This window comes from Monodelphis domestica, chromosome 4 (assembly GCF_027887165.1).
Source record: "Monodelphis domestica isolate mMonDom1 chromosome 4, mMonDom1.pri, whole genome shotgun sequence".
NCBI lineage: Eukaryota > Metazoa > Chordata > Mammalia > Didelphimorphia > Didelphidae > Monodelphis > Monodelphis domestica.
In genome coordinates this window covers 234,970,865-234,983,518 of record NC_077230.1, presented here as the reverse complement: position 1 = coordinate 234,983,518, position 12,654 = coordinate 234,970,865, and the positions used below count along the sequence as shown (strand labels likewise).

General features: G+C 39.8%; 1 long non-coding RNA gene across 1 annotated transcript; it reads right to left on the bottom strand.

Annotated features, from left to right (window-relative positions):
• Positions 1-9,852: 9,852 nt before the first annotated feature.
• Positions 9,853-12,283, bottom strand: LOC103101488 (uncharacterized). The gene is made up of 3 exons (XR_467862.3): positions 11,909-12,283; positions 10,916-10,976; positions 9,853-10,418 (listed from the first exon to the last, which is right to left on the bottom strand). It is a non-coding gene; the product is annotated as an uncharacterized LOC103101488 (long non-coding RNA).
• Positions 12,284-12,654: the final 371 nt, after the last annotated feature.

The following is a 12,654-nucleotide window of genomic DNA, read 5'->3' as shown; positions in this document are numbered from 1 at the left end:
AACACACATCTTCCTTTCAAGGTATTTACCAACTAATGGATATCGTAGATTTAGAGCTCAAAACAAAACAAAAAAACCTTAGACATATTTTAGTCCAGCTCCTTCATTTAATCAAAGTTAAAAGATTTGTTCAAAGTCACACAGGTTAAAAGTAAGAGGGCTGGAATGTGGTAGTACACAAATAAGCATATTACAAAATGAAATATAAGGATGAATGAGAGACCTTGACAAGTATCAAAAGAAGAGTTGGCCACATTCAGCTATGGGCATAGGTCTTTATGAAAGAATGTATACCTGAGCTATACTTTCAAGAAAAAGGAAGATGTCAATAGGTGTAGGTGAATAGGAATTTATCCTAAATACAAAGAAGATCCTGAATAAACATATGGAAGCTGAAAAGATAATTTAAAAATTGGAGAACTATTCATTGTCCAATTTGCCAGTAACTTGGGTTTCTTGGAGGGGAATAGTATAAAGTCCAGAAAAAATAAGTCTACATCGCAACAGGTTTTTAATGCCAAGCTAAAAGGCAACATATAATCATTGAAGTCTTGTTGAGCAGAGGAGTGAGGTGGTCAGACTGTTGCTTTAGGACAAGTCTAACAGTGTCTACTCTATCCTTTCTGAATGATGAGCTCTCCAATCATCCCTCATTTAGTAAGCTGTGTAGAATACCAAATCTACTTTTCTCAAATGTGAGAAATCGTCTACATTTAGAGTTGTATTGTTTGAGGGACAAATAGCCTGATCAAACTTGCTCCATATAGCTACAGTACATCCAGGTGGATAAATTATAGGGAGTGAACTTAGCCATATATTCTGCTTGGGATAGCTTAATACATAAATCATGGAATTGCAGGATTTTAAAGATGGAAAGGGTCCTACATCATCTAATCCAACATCAAACTCCCTTTACAACAATCTTTGACAATTTTTTGAATACTTCTAGCAATAGGGAGTTCACTACTTAGGTAGTAGCATACTGCTGGATGGTTCTTTTTTACACAGAGACTTTTCAGTTCTACCTATTGTTCCTTGGTCTATCCATTGGAACAGAGATTTTCAAACCACTTTAGGTTTGGGGTTCAGATTGGAGAGACCTTCTTTCTTAGCTTCAATCTCTGTATACTACTGTACTACTGGACAGATTTCCAGGTACAATCTCCCAGGTTTAGGTAGAAACTTCTCCACAAAAGCATACATCTAAAGATTTGTCATTTACTCCTCTAGATTCCCTGATACCTTTTTTGATATGTTCTTTTCCCTGCTACCTCCCTGCTCAAGATCCCTTCTGAGAAATGTCATGGTGCTTCAGTAATACAAAACTTCTCACTCCCACAAAATCTTATCCTTTCAACAATACTCTTATTCCAATGAGCCCATAGCTATAAATCATGGACAACCACTTTATCAGAAGAATTAAAATTACAGGCAAGCAAATGACTATTGGAGAGTTGTATCATGATCCATTCTATATGTGGCCAATGATAACTTGCACCTGAGATGTATCATCAGTGACTTCTTCAGAAAAACAGTACAGCATCATGTAGCAAGAGGTCCTAGTCCTAGTAAGAGTAAAGATATTAGCTTTCTGACTTCAAATCCAATATTCTAAGACCTATGGCAAGATCCCTTTAAGGAATATATATGCTACATTTTAAAAAATTGTATTTTGTTCTACCCTTCTACTCTAAACATAAGAGTTTTCTTTTTTCATTCCACTTTCCTTGACTTCATATCTGTTTCCTTTTATCCTTCAATTGTACTCAAAACCAGGCCCCCAAAGTGGGTGATTTGGATAGAGCAGGGGTAGCTTAGTAAGCCATGATTATGCATGTGGAAGTCCATCATGTAGGGATGATGACTGACAGAATTCTGAAAGCAGATGTGATCAAATGAGATAAGAGAACTGCTTTTGTTTTATCAAAATGGTAGAGGGATAAAGCCCATATTTTAAGTCAGGTTAGACTAAAGATTAAGGATGGTCTCAACATGAAGAATAAACTTTCACAATGAAACACGAACCTTTTATTAGAAATTGCCATGGTGCTCTAGCACCATATTGGAGGTAGATGGTAAGTCAGCCCAGAACTTCCTGGCTAATTCTTTGATTCTTTTCCCCTGAAGGCAGGACCAACTTAAAAGCCCAGGCCTTTTCTCTCAAGTCTGTGAATTTCAAAATGACTCAACCCTGTTCAAACCATTCTTCAGAGGATGAGATTTGGCTATTTCCTGATCAATAACAATGGAGATACTTGGAATGGCAGAATCAGGTCTTGGAAACTAAAATCTCCACCCTACTCAGGGTAACAGGATTTAGGAAGGGCTGCAGCAAAGCTCAAGATTTAATTATTTGAGAATATGACCTTCAACAGACATGTGCAAAGGGGACAGACCTCTGGGTGGTCCTGAGTTAAGCTAGAGCCACCATTGGCACAGGTGAGACACAGGAAGTGAGGTAGAGGACAGCTGAGGAGTCTGGGGACTTCCTGGGTGGAGGAAAAGAGGTTGTTGGAGCCTGGGTGCTTGGAATGGAGGCCCTGAGACTATTTCTCCATTTTGGTCATGTGAGGGATAGGGACTGATCTCTTTTCTTTGCCTCGGTGATCCAAGGCCTTGGGCCTTTGGCCCAGTTAAGAAAAGGGGGTATTTAAGCCCTATTCCCTTCTCTCCCCTTTCTCTTTCCTTCTCTCTCTCTCTCTCTCTCTCTCTCTCTCTCTCTCTCTCTCTCTCTCTCTCTCTCTCTCTCTCTCTCTCTCTCTCTCTTCTCTCTTTCTCTCTAATACCTTTCTTCCTCCTGTTAGTAATTAAAAACTCCATAAAAGGTTGACTACTGACGTGAGTTTTCATTTAGGAATTACATAGCTGAATTCCTTGGCGACCTTAAATTAATATATATAAGTCTTTTAATGTGATTTCCATGTCCCTTCAATGGAAATCACATTAAAAGACTTATATATATATATATATTAATTTAAGGTCGCCAAGGAATTCAGATGCACAGGGAATAATAATCCCTTGTAAATCTGAATACAACACGCCCATCCTGCCCGTTAAAAAACCAAAAAGAGGGCCCGATGGCAAACACCTCTATAGATTCGTGCAGGATTTGAGGGCTATGAACAATCACGTTATAAAAAGACACTCCATAGTTTCCAATATCAATACTATTATTTCTTCTATTCCTAGCACAGCTACATACTTTACAGTACTAGACTTGTGCTCAACCTTCTTTTCGATACCCATACATGAGAACTCGAGGCATATCTTTGCTTTCACCTGGTAGGGCCGTAAATACTGCTGGAGTCATCTGCCACAAGGTTTCGTAGACAGCCCGAGCTTATTTGAGCAAATTTTGAGCCAAGATACAGATAATATAAAATTTAAAAACAGCAAATTAATCAAGTACGTAGATGACCTACCCTTGGCCTCAACAGATGCGGAAACATGTCAGGAAGATAGCAAGCACCTTCTTTTGGAATTGCACAAAAGAGGTCATAAGATCTCGAAGGATGAGGTTCAGTGGTGACTCCCTAAAGTAGAATATTTGGAGTTCATCCTGTCTGCAGGTGCCCGCTTGATTTCTCCCAAACGAATTGAGAATATTCAAAATTTAAGTGCTCCTACCACTAAGAAACAGTTAAGAGCAATTTTGGGAGCAACGGGTTTTGTAGACAATGGATTCCTTGCTATGGGGAAATTACTAAACCCCTTATAGCACTAACAAGGGATTCAGTCCCTGAACCCCTCAAATTAGAACCAGAACATCTGTCAGCTCTATCAGATCTAAAAAAGGCTATCCTGTCTTCCCCCGCTCTAGGCATCCCAGATTAAAACAAGCCATTTACTTTGTATGTACATGAGTGAAGAGGGGTAGCTTCAGGTGTTTTAACTCAGACTTTGGGACCTTCTCAGCACCCAATTGCCTATTATTCTGCCCAACTGGACCCAGTAGCATCAGGAGCACCACCATGTCTTAGAAGAGTAGCTGCTACAGCCTTACTAGTGACAAAAACTGTTGATCTAGTATTGGGATGCCCATTGACAATTATGTGCCCACATGAGATAGAAGCATTGTTGTTAAGACATAGAACACAGGCATTTTCTGATCAGCGAATTACAAGGTATGAAATAACCTTGTTAAACAATGAAAACATTACCTTGAAGCACTGTTCAACTCTTAACCCTGCCACCTTGCTTCCAGATTTACCAACTTCAGGAGAACCATTACATAGTTGTGAAACACTAGTGTCCATGGCAGAAAAGCCTCGACATGATCTCTTGGACACTCCCTTAAACAACTCAGATCTGGTCTTATTTACTGATGGTTCTTCTTTTATGAGAGATGGCATATGCTACATGGAGCTGCTGTAGTCACAGAATTTGCCACTGAGTGGTCAGCTTCGCTGCCCTCTAATATTAGCACTCAAGGAGCAGAACTCATAGCTCTGAAACATGCCAGTATAATTGCCAAGGGAAAAAAGGCAACAATTTATACAGATTCTAGATATGCTTTTGGCATTTGTCACTCAGTTGGGATGCTATGGCTCCAGAGAGGATTTTTAACCTCAGCTGGAAAATCCATAGCTAATGCAGAAATTATTAATGAAGTTCTTTCTGCTCTCAAACTGCCTGAAGCCCTAGCTGTAGTTCATTGCTCTGCCCATACAGGTGGCTCTGACCCTATCTCTAGAGGAAATGACCGAGCAGATGCTGCTGCAAAGCTAGCAGCCATAGAAGGACCTGGATTAATTTTAACATTAACAACCACTGATGATTTAAATTTATCACTTGCCTATAATGAAAAGGAAGTGGAAAAATGGAAACAAAAATTTAAAGAAAAACAGATTAATGGAGTGTGGGTAAGGGAAACCCCTGCTCCCTAGAAGTTTCTATCACCAAATTTGCCAATCTGTTCATAAAAATGGTCACTTTGGTACCCAGGGCATCATGGATTCTGTTAAGAGAGTATGGATAGCCCCCAGTATAACTACCATAGCCTCTAAAGTGTGTTCAGCATGCTCTACCTGCCAGGCATATAACCAACATGCCTTTCGTGGCAAAGCTTTCGGTCGGCGTCCTCTGGCTTACACACCTTTTGAGCACCTACAGATATATTTCATAACAATGCCAAAGGCCGGACATTATAAATTTTGTCTAGTCATAGTAGATCAACTGACCAGATGGCCGGAAGCATTTCCTGCGACCCGAGCCATGGCGGCTTTTGTTGCTAAGGTGCTTTTAAAAGAAATTATTCCTCGTTTTGGCCTGCCAGCACGTATTGATTCCGATAGATTAAGTCATTTTACTGATTCTGTCTTAAACCAAATATATTCTTGCTTGGGGATAACTCCCAAATTCCATGTTCCATATCATCCCCAGAGCTCAGGCCAAGTTGAAAGGATGAATAAAGAACTTAAAACTATGATTGGCAAATTATGCACTGAGACCCATTTAAAATGGCCTGAAATTCTCCCTCTGGCCCTATTTTACCTTAGAAGCAGGCCTAGAGGAGACTTACATATTTCACCATTTGAGATGCTTTTTGGACATCCGCCTATACAGGCTAAGCCTTTCTCCCCGTCATATCCATCACTATTAGGGGGAGATACTACTATTGCTCCCTATATACAGGAATTACAGCATCAACTGAGTGAACTTCATGAATCTGGAGCTGCAATACAAGCCGGACCACTAGACTTTTCACTTCACAACCTGAACCCAGGAGACAAGGTGTATATTAAAAATTTCCAGCATACTGGAGCAACTCAGCCTTCATGGGAAGGACCATTCCAAATATTGTTAACTACTCCAACATCTATAAAGGTTGGAGAAAAGGACTCTTGGATTCATTGCTCCCATGTAAAGAGAGCATTTTCTGCTGAGACTGATTGACTGTATCCTATCACATGCATTGAAGATAATAATCCATTGACAAGTAGATGCTGTTTTTTCAAAAACACATTGAATTCCTGATTTTTTTTTCTCTTTCCCTTATTTTTTTATTATTGCTTTTCTTTTGAATATTTGAATTTTTCCCCTTTCTTCATTTCTTGTACAAAAAGTACATACAATTAAAATTTTTTTCTCTCTCTCTGCAGTAATATAAGTTTAAATATACACACCCAAACAGCTTTAGACTGTGGGAACCTGCCATTTATTGATAAAATGTTATGGGACTATGATTAATGTTTGTTTCTGATTCCAGGAAATGGGATAAAAACAAGGAGCACAGACTTTACCTGAATAGTGCCAAAAGAGCACACAGGAAATACTAATGTGGACTCGAGGTTGCAACGCTTGACATACGTTAAGTTGTAGGACTTCCTTGTATCTACACTCTTTATGAAGTACTCATACAAGTACAAAAATTTGACTATCATGCTGGCTCCCTATATCCTTGAGAATGAAAAAAGTCAGACCAGGGAATGACTCTTCCCTATCAAAATAAAATTCTAGTTCCTTTCCTTCTTATAATATGACAACTTCCTGTAGTCTTGGCTGCAAATGGGTGAGTGAAATATTACTGCATTCTGTCCTACAAACTTGTGGGATAGAAATTACTGTAAATTGGACCTTTACAAGGGCCCATTATGAAGTTATTCTTGTTAACTCAACATTTTATACATAGATTTTGGTATTTTGATTCTGATTTTGAATTTTTTTTCTTCCCTTTCTCCCAAAAGTTTAACTTTCTTCCATATTTTTCCCTTTATATATTTTTGGTTTTGTGTTTGTTTGTTTTTATTATTTTTGAATTCTTTTAATAACTGACTCATATACCCCCATAACTCAACAATGCATCCTGAGCTGAACTGGATTTTTTTAATACCCACTTCAGGGGGGATTGTATTTTAATAAAATTCCAAGATTTTGAAAAGTTTTTTTTTTTTGTTTGAGAAACATCTTCAAGGAAGACGCTTGCTAACTCCTAAAATCCAGAGAATGAACTGTTGCAGAAAGATGCCAGAAAACCTACATTACATCAAGATCAAGAATGAACCTTGGGTTGTGGTTGCTTGAACTGAAGGTTGATTGAATTTATTTTGAATGTACACTCTTCTGCCAAAGGGGACTGCCCCCTAATTGGCTTTTGTCAATGTGCCCAGCAAAACATTGGTTTTGCTGTCTCTCTCTATCTCTCCTATTTTTCCCTTATCTCTAACTATTGTAATTTCATAGCTAGTATGTGTACAAGACCCATCGGAGAGGTTAGCCTTCCTTGGGCCTCAGGGGAGGATTGTGAATTTCAAAACTACTCAACCCTGTTCAAACCATTCTTCAGAGGATGGGATTTGGCTATTTCCTGATCAATAACAATGGAGATACTTGGAATGGCAGAATCAGGTCTTGGAAACGAAAATCTCCACCCTACTCAGGGTAACAGGATTTAGGAAGGGCTGCAGCAAAGCTCAAGATTTAATTATTTGAGAATATGATCTTCAACAGACATGTGCAAAGGGGACAGACCTCTGGGCGGTCCTGAGTTAAGCTAGAGCCACCATTGGCACAGGTGAGACACAGGAAGTGAGGTAGAGGACAGCTGAGGAGTGGGTGGAGGAAAGGAGGTTGTTGGAGCCTGGGTGCTTGGAGTGGAGACCCTGAGACTGTTTCTCCATTTTGGTCACATGAGTGATAGGGACTGATCTCTTTTCTTTGCCCTGGCCTCCTCTCTCTCTCTCTCTCTCTCTCTCTCTCTCTCTCTCTCTCTCTCTCTCTCTCTCTCTCTCTCTCTCTCTGTCTCTCTCTCTCTCTCTGTCTGTCTCTCTCTCTCTCTCTCTCTCTCTCTCTCTCTCTCTCTCTCTCTCTCTCTCTCTCTCTAATACCTTTCTTCCTCCTGTTAGTAATTAAAAACTCCATAAAAGATTGACTGCTGATGTGAGTTTTCATTTAGGAATTACATAGCTAAATTCCTTGGTGACCTTAAATTAATATATATAAGTCTTTTAATGTGATTTCCATGTCTCAAGTCCAAAACAAAGTCCTTCACCAAATGGGGCTTCTCACTTGCCATAGTTACCAAGTAGAGCAATATTATGCAACTCAAATATTCTTATCTTCTCCTACTTCCCTGAAAGTAATTAGTAGCAGTTTACTCTATAACATTCCCCAAAAGTAGATTATTCAGATTCTATTTGAAGACCTCCAAAGGTGGAGAACTCACACCTTCTTTTTTTAAAAAAACTCTTACCTTCTTGTCTTAATATCAATTTTAATACAGAACAGTAACAAGGGCTAGCAATTAAGTGACTTGCCTAGGTTCACATAGCTAGGAAGTGTCTGAGGCTAGATTTGACCCCAGGTTTTCCTAACTTGAGGCCTGGCACTCTCTCCATTGTGCTACCTCACTGCCCCTGAGAGCTCACTACTTCTGAAGGAAACTTATTTTTGCTTTGCTAGGGAGATTTCCCTTAAATCAAGCCTACTTCTACTCTTCTTCTATAGACTTCAGTCATTGCTTTTGGTTGGACCCTCTGGAGTCAATCAAAATAAATCTAGTCACGTATCCAACCTCTGAACCAGGTCAACTATCCTCACTTTCTTCAACCCATTCTCATAGGGCATTGTCTCAATTCCTCCTCATCATGGCACTCATCCTCCTCTAGATAGGCTCCATCTTGCCAATATCACCCAAATTGAATGCAATATTACATACATTGTAATAGAGTACAACTTTTTCCAACCTGCGAACTCATACTTCATCATCTAGGCCATTTCCATTGCCATTTGGGAATTTTTCACTCCTGCTATCCCTCTATAGCCAAGGAGGAAAGAATAACTCAGAGGATGCTTTTGGGTTCCCATTAGCCAGATGGATGTGGAGTCAATTTTCATCCTACCTAAATTCCTGAAGTGATCTCTAGCATCACAAATTTAGAGTTGGAATGGACATTAGATAGATTATCTCACCCAGTCCAAAATCCTAGCTTACATTATAGACCCACATAGATTATTGAAATCTTCTCAGACATTGCCATTTTCTCAGATAACACATAGACAAGGGCCAACCATTCTCATAGCAGGAAACTCCGGGAATCACATAGAACTCACATATGAGGAACTCAATGCCACTGTGAATACAGAAGCCATTCTGATTTCTCAATCTCATATTAACCTATTCTCTGTCTCTGCCTCTATCTCTGGCTGACTGTTTGTCCCTCTCTCTCATTTAGACCTTTATTTTCTGTCTTAGTAACAACTCTAAGACAGAAAGACAAGGACTCGAAAAAATGGGGTTAAGTGACTTGTCCAAGGTCACAAAACTAGGAAATGTCTAAGGCTAGATTTGAACCCAGGTTCCCCAGACTCCAGGCCTAGTGCTCTATCTATTATGCTACCTCATTTCCTCTTACCTTGCCCTCTTAAAAAATATAGCCCAGTGAAGCACTAGGTCTTCAGAACAACAGGGTCAGTCTTGACTCTTGCAAGGGGATAGTGGAATTGTGACATTCCCTTTTACATATTACCTTGTATTTACTTCCCAAATGAACTAGTTATATGCAATTGATCCCATAATTTTGATCCATATTTTCCAACACCCATATATTCACTACTTTACTTAGCATCATTGAAGACAACTCCACTGACTTCAGGACAGTCCTCTTTTCTTATTGGCATCTATCTTCCATATTTGCCCTTGCCTGGCTTCAACTGTTCTGTTTCGCTAAAGATCCTCGTTTAAAGACATTTCCCAGACTGATCAATGTGTCATCCTTTCCTAGGGAAGCCTAGAAGGTGGACAAGGTCAGCTTTGCAAGCCTACATAGAGATGCTTACTTTCTTGAATTAAGTAAACATTTATATAGTTACCTTCTAGGCACAAGACATTGTATTGGATGCTGATAAAAGCATAAGAGGCTGATAAAACATTGAAATAAGGCATTGTCCCTGCCTTCATAGAACTCACAGTCCAATAAGGTACATACACAGTTTTGTGTAGTGAAAATAGGAGGAGGCACAAAAGATGAATTTTCAACCAGGAATACTCTTGTAGATTGGGTATTTATTTCATCCCCTGGAACAACAGTTCTCCCTCAGGGACTCATGACTGCATCTAGTGCAGGGATTCTTAATCTGGGACTCATGAACTTGAATAAGGGGGAAAACTCTGCTTTTGTTTCAATAGAATTGGTTTCCTTTGAAATCCTATTGATTTTATTTTATTCATTTAAAAAATGCTACTGTCCTACGGGAAGAGATCAATAGACTTAACCAGTCTGCAGAAGGGGAAGATCCATGGCCCAAAAAGATTCAGGAACTATAGTGAGTTTCCCCATTTTCCTTCTGTCCACAAACTTAAGACTTCTCATCTTCAGTTGGAAGAAGAATTCTGCCATCCCCATCCACATCCACATGCACGTCTGGGCACACGCACACACACACATCTTTCCTGGGGCCAGGACCAGCAGCAGCACTAGCTAAAAAGAAGACACACAAAATTCATACAAAAGGAGCAGCAGGAAAGGTAACTCCCAATACTATAGGTAATAAGGATTCCCCAAGGTCAGAACCCTGAACAACTCTCATACCTGCCAAACATATAGAAATCTACTTTGAATCACTCCCCTGGCATGCCAGAAGGAACAGCTTGACTGATCACACAATCACTAGCAAAAGTATCTTTCTTGTGCTGGCTTTTATGGCCTGGCCAGTAATTGGGCCCCCGGGAGAGAAGCAGTGAGTGAAAGGGATTACAGCTAGGCTTGGAGAGAGAGCCACCACACCTGCAGCATTTCTGTTCCTGGAAGCTCTGCCTTCCATCGTGATTACACAATGGGCTGGACTCCCTGTTGTTCTGTTTATGAGCCTTTGCCTTCCTGCTCTTGTTTCACGGGCATCCTTTCTGCCAAGGCATTTATGAGAAATGATTGGAAAGGGACAGGTGAGACCATTGCTCAAAAATCCCTCCCCTCACCTGTCACAGGGCCGGAAATTCCATCCTTAGAATTCATTGCTTTCGGTCAACTGCGGTAGTACTGAAAATGAGAAGGAAAGGATCAAGCAGTGCCATAGATTGTGAAGGAAATATCAAGAGGACTTGATGATTCATTAGATTGGGAGAGAGGGGGCAGGAAGTGGGTTCCTGAGGGCAGAGACAAGGATTTTTAATTCATAGAAACATAGATTTAGAGCCTGGAGGAACTTTAGAAACGATCAAGTCCAATTCTTTCATTTTATAGATGAGGAAACTGAGGCACAGAATGGAAGTGAGGATGACTTGCGCAAGTTCACACAGCTGTTAGTTGGACACCCACTTTGTTTTTAGTTCTTTACTGTTACATGAAGTATTTCTCTGATTATTTCCTATATATTCTACCTTTCCTTGACCTCATTTAGGTATTTGTCGACTACTGAATCAAAAGATATGAACACTTCAATCCCTTTTCTCATATAATTCCAAATTTTTTTTCAGAATAGTTGGATCAATTCATACTTTCACCAACAATAAATTAATGTACTGCCTTTTCACAGTCCCTCCAATATTGATTGTTTCTACTTTTTTGACAATCTTTGCCAGTTTGTTGGATGTGAGGTAATACTCCATGTTTTAATTTGCATTTTTTTTTAATTTATGCAATTTGCATGAATTATTTTAATTTGCATTTTGCTTAGTAGTAATTCGGAGCATGTTTTCACTGTCTTGAAAGTTTGCAGTTCTTGTGAAAGCTATTTGTTTGAATATTTTGGCTACATAAAAGTACTTCTTGAAGAAATGGATGCCCAATAGCCAGGTATTCTCTTAGGGCCAGTCCCAAACCTAGGAAAGGGAAATCTGTCACTAGTTAGCACCATGGAAAAAGAATTCTAGAAAGGCTATATTTAGAGCAGAAGCAGAAGCACAAAGTACCCTATGTGATCAACTAGTTCAATACCATCATTTTACAGAAGAGAAAGTTTAGTAACCTACCCAAAATCACACAGTCAGTGACTGTGCTAACTCAAATCCAGGTACCCCAACTGTCAGTTCAGTCTTCCCACTGTCTCTGCCTCTCTTTGACTCTGTTCCTCTTTCTCTGTGTCCCACTCTGTCTCTTTTCCCACCTTGACATCTGATTACAAATCTCTCCACTTTTGCTCCTTTCTCCTAGGATGTTAATAAATGGATTGGCATGAAAATTTTCATGCATGTCATGTACTTAATCCTGGGTTTGAAAGCCACTGCAGTTGGCTTCACTAACTCACTTATTTTATTTTGCATTGTGGGAGTTAGGGTGTCAGGAATGCATGCTGATTTATACAAAATGACATTCAAATGGCTCCACTGAGCCAAGAGTTGTTACTTTCTAAGAAGAACTTCAGCTATGGATCATAGTGCCCTTTGCTTGGTAGGTGCTCAATATGCTTGATGATGATGATGGTGATTCAGTACTATGAGGACAAAGGCATGTCATCATAAAGGGAGGTGTGCAGGGAGTTCAGGATTAAACACTGTCCTGGAAAGATCTCCAACTAAAGGTCACAGCCTTCTGTATCCAAAATGGATTCTGTAAGTCAGTGAGACTTCTGCCACTTCCCACTGTCAGTTCTATTGACTGGCTTCTGCTGGTAAAGTCCCATTTCATCTCATTTCCCAAGTGGGTACCATTCCCAATGCTCACACAGTTGGTTTAGTGTGACCACAACCAAGAAGTTAAGGCAAATGAACACTGGAGA